At 37.5% G+C, this 4316-nt stretch overlaps 1 pseudogene; it reads right to left on the bottom strand.

The window, feature by feature from the left end:
• Positions 1-294: 294 nt before the first annotated feature.
• On the bottom strand, positions 295-994 carry LOC108114753 (annotated as a pseudogene).
• Between the last annotated feature and the right edge of the window lie 3322 nt (positions 995-4316).

Raw genomic sequence — 4316 nt, forward strand, 5'->3', positions numbered from 1 at the left:
GCCTTTATCGTAGTAGTACTGTAAAATATGCCGTATTTTCTCTTTATATTGCTCCATGATTGCGACGCTATAACTCACGAACAACTTAAAAGAAAAGACAATCAATCAAACACATGTTAGCGCGTGAAATGATAAAACAAGAACTACGCGCTTTCAGCGCCAACTAACGAAAATACCGGAAGACTTTTTTGACAACCTAATATATAGATTTCAGAAACAAGCATATTTTTTTGTCCTATTTAAATTAATATCTTTAAATCTACTGTTTATATATAGAATTAAGAAAGGAATATATTTCTATAACAAGAATTTAGTCTTAATATACTTCAAATTTATGTAGGTGTTTATCTGAATGCATATATTAATTTTTTTCTCTCTCATGCGGGGTTTTCCCCCGCATAAAGAGAGCTGAAGAAAGGTAAGTTTTAACAGTTTGTATAAGTCATGACATGTAGTACATACTTTGCTGCACGACTTGTAAAAAATACAATCCGTTTTAGTTTCTTGTTCTAAAAGAAGTAATTAAACGACCACAAACATCCTGGTACTCCAAAAGGATCGCAACTTAGATCTGGATTATAACTATATATGTCACATTCTGATAAAATTACTTCGTCATCAACGGCAGACCATAATGGCTGGCGAATAACTTGATATTGATCACCAGCTAATGCTGATAGATTTGAATTTATTGAATTCATAACCCATTGCAATGATGGCTCCTTACTTCATGGGACCTCAGAGCTTTAAAATTAACAAAAAATGTACTTTAAATCGTAATCAGGTTCAAACGATACGTTCAAAGTTGCAATTAAATAAATCAATATCTTTTTAGAAATAGTATCACAAAGAGTAATGCCTTCGTCTCCAGATTGACTGTTATTTCGGCCAAAGTTTGGGGTGGTGACAGCGATTGAAGATCATGCCCATGCATATCTGCTGTAAAACGTTTATACAATACTTTTTCAGCTGCAACCATTTTGCTAAAATAAATTCAAATTTAAAAAACTGTTAACGTAACATACTCAACATACCAAAAATTTCGATGCGGCCGAAGATCGTGATTCCACTTGTTTTTATAGAAAGTGCGTTGTTGGTTGCTCCAAAACGTGAACTCTCTAGTAACTTCATGATTTATGAAGATTATTTCAAACGAATTAATTAGTCTTTTATCCTTTTAAAAACTGTCGAGCTTCAACAATTCTCATTTGAAGTAACTGCATATCAATCATATAAACAATCATTTGATGGAATTTATCTTGTCTAAACATGGTCCCCGAATTTCGATAATTACAGTTATTATTTTTAAGTTTGCTGTTATAGTTAAGATTTTTAAACATCTTTTTTTTATAATTTTGTATTAATAAATCATTTAAATATAAAATAAAAAGTTGAATAAAATTTTTTTCCATTTCCATTATTTATTGTACAGTCGTTCTACACTTCATCGTTAAGAATGGGATCTTTTGGATTATCATATAAATATATACATTTTTTTAGAACATAAATTAATGTTTCTGTATTTCAAACTACATACATATGTAACTTTTATTTCTAAAAACTTAAAAATAATAATAAAAAACAAGGGGAAACGCTAGAGTCGAGTGCCGCGAATATAAGATACCCGTTACTGTTTTACACAATTTTAAAATATTCATTTTGCTAGTGGAAATTCAAAGAAAGCATGTTGAGTAACTGATATTGACGTCAGTGCCCATGTGAGGCCTTATAACTTAAGTTTCTTCATACATAGCGAAATAATGCTCCGATTTAACAAATCTTTGGCAGATCGATGGATATTAACAGAAATAAGTTATACATGGTCAAACGAAGGCATTCAAAAAAATTATTATGGACGCCACAGTTTTCCACGGTGTGTGGACGTGCCCGGATGAAAACTCGTGACAAGTTTCAGTGGCATCTCTTAAATACGTGTTTTTAAGCCTAACTTTCTAGCTCTTATAGGTCCCGAGATTTTTGCATTTTTGGCTTTCCGGGTTTTTTGAGCGTTAGGGGGGACGTGGCTAGATGGGAAAAAATTAATTTGCATTTGGGGCATCATAAAAACCCACCTCAAGAATCTTCATGGTTAATCTTAACTTTGTATCTCTTATAGTTCCTGAGATCTCAGCGTTCATACGGACAGACGGACATGGCTCAATCGTCTTCAGTATTTATCCTGATCAAGAATAGGGTTTATAGGGTCGGAAACGCTTCCTTCGACGTGTTACATACTTTTCAAGGAATCTTATATACCCTTTTACTTTACGAGTAACGGGTATAATAATTTTTTACTGAAGCCACCTGTTAGTAGAACCATATACATATGTATGTGTAAGTGTATTGCTTATTTACTGGCAGTCACGTCTTTTCCCATATAATATATACATATAAGTTAACACCGGTCAAGCGCCCCCTTCCTTTCACCGCCTCTCGACCCAGATACCAGACACCGCGACTTTCCTCATCACCCCACTCAGCCAGCCCGACGACCAGCAGAGACACAGCAGCGGTTGTGCAGACACCGCACGTCAGCGGCGACAGAGCGTCAACGGCAAAAGTGCATCGGCAGAATTGCAACGGCAGTAGCGTGAGAATAGAAGAGCAGTGACCGCCCGCTAGCTGCCTCAACAATAGCTACCGCTACCCCTTCCCATCGCCGCCCATCAACACTTTAGCCTAAATATCCAGAACCGCTGCTATCAGCAGCGCGACAATGGAAGAGCACTGACCGATCGCTAGCTGTCTCAGCCATAGCTACCCCTACCCCTGCACACAGACGGAAATGCAACGCCAGCACCTGGAGCATGGCAACACTTTGGCCCATATCCCCAAAACCCCTGCTGTCGGCATCGGACTGCGGCAACCGCTCTGCCAGCGTTATGCAGACATGATTTAGAATTACTTAGATTTGTACCCCCAAAGCAACCTGACAACGATTTCTTGTAACAATAAAACCATTGTAACGTATAAAAGCGATTACTGTTTTATTTTAACGTAGCTTCGTAGAAAGAAAAGACTAAGTTGTGGAAGAAGGACGAAGGGACCGGGAACTGGTGATACGAGGATGCTGATAACGTTAACTAGGTAATATCCGGTGGAATACCACCTCCCACGCTCTGGCCATGTCCGGCCATAACTGACACCCGAACAGACTCCAAGGGACCCAAGGACCCCCAAAAAAAAAAGAAACAATCAAAAAAAAAAAAAATAAGAAAACTTCGTGATAAATTAAAAAGTAAAATATTTAAATAAAAACATAATAAAAGCGTTGTGCGTGTGCGTGTAAAGAATATAATTGGTAGTGAATCACAATTACCCGCTGCGGTGAGGATGCTGCCGTTTAGAGCTGGCATTCCCCACGGGCGCAAAAAAAATTGTGAATAACTTAGTACCTCCCGCAATTATAAAAAATGTGCCGTGTAAGTGGCAATATGCTGGAAAGGTAAACGGATGTGGAATGCATTCAAAAAAAGCTGCCTAGTGCATTGTGTGGAAACCGTACCTTAGTAGGCGCAATGCCAAAGCGGATAAATACGGACTACCGCGCCGATAAACACAATTACACAGAAATGAAAAAAGCAAAAACACGAATTTTATTTTTTTTTAAACGAAAATTTCAACATTTTTTTTTATGAACAGAAAGTAAACCACGTACTAATTCTAATCTAATTTCAGAATAATAATCCTGTAAGAAAGAAAACAGAAGAATTTGAAACATTGAAGCATTGAAACATTGAAACCACGATACAAAAAAAAGGGTGGTAAGCCTCACCTACCAATGTAAAGGAATTAAAGAGTTTTCTCGGCATGACATCTTACTATAGAAAATTTATTAAGGATTATGCAAAGGTCGCAAAACCACTAACTAACTTGACTCGTAGAGAGTTCACTAGGGTTAAGTCGTCACGGTCGAAAAAAGTTCCCATTGATCTCGACGACGCCGCGATGAAAGCCTTCAATGATTTAAAATCTATCCTTTCATCCTCAGAGGTTTTGGCATTTCCAAATTTTTCTAAACCCTTTCACTTAACCACAGACGCGTCGAATTACGCTATCGGGGCAGTCCTGACGCTGGCAAAGATCGGCCAATAATGTATATCTCCCGATCCTCGACTCAGACGGAAGAAAACTATGCTTGCCGTAGTGTGGGCCTTAGATAATCTTCGATCTTATTTGTATGGTGCCGGATCCATTAAGATCTACACCGATCACCAGCCCTTAACATTTGCTCTAGGCAATATAAATTTTAACGCCAAGTTAAAACGTTGGAAGTCCCGTATTGAAGAACACAATTGCGTACTAATATACAAACG

This window comes from Drosophila eugracilis, unplaced genomic scaffold, assembly GCF_018153835.1.
Source record: "Drosophila eugracilis isolate 14026-0451.02 unplaced genomic scaffold, ASM1815383v1 contig_1806, whole genome shotgun sequence".
In the NCBI taxonomy this organism is placed as follows: Eukaryota; Metazoa; Arthropoda; class Insecta; order Diptera; family Drosophilidae; genus Drosophila; species Drosophila eugracilis.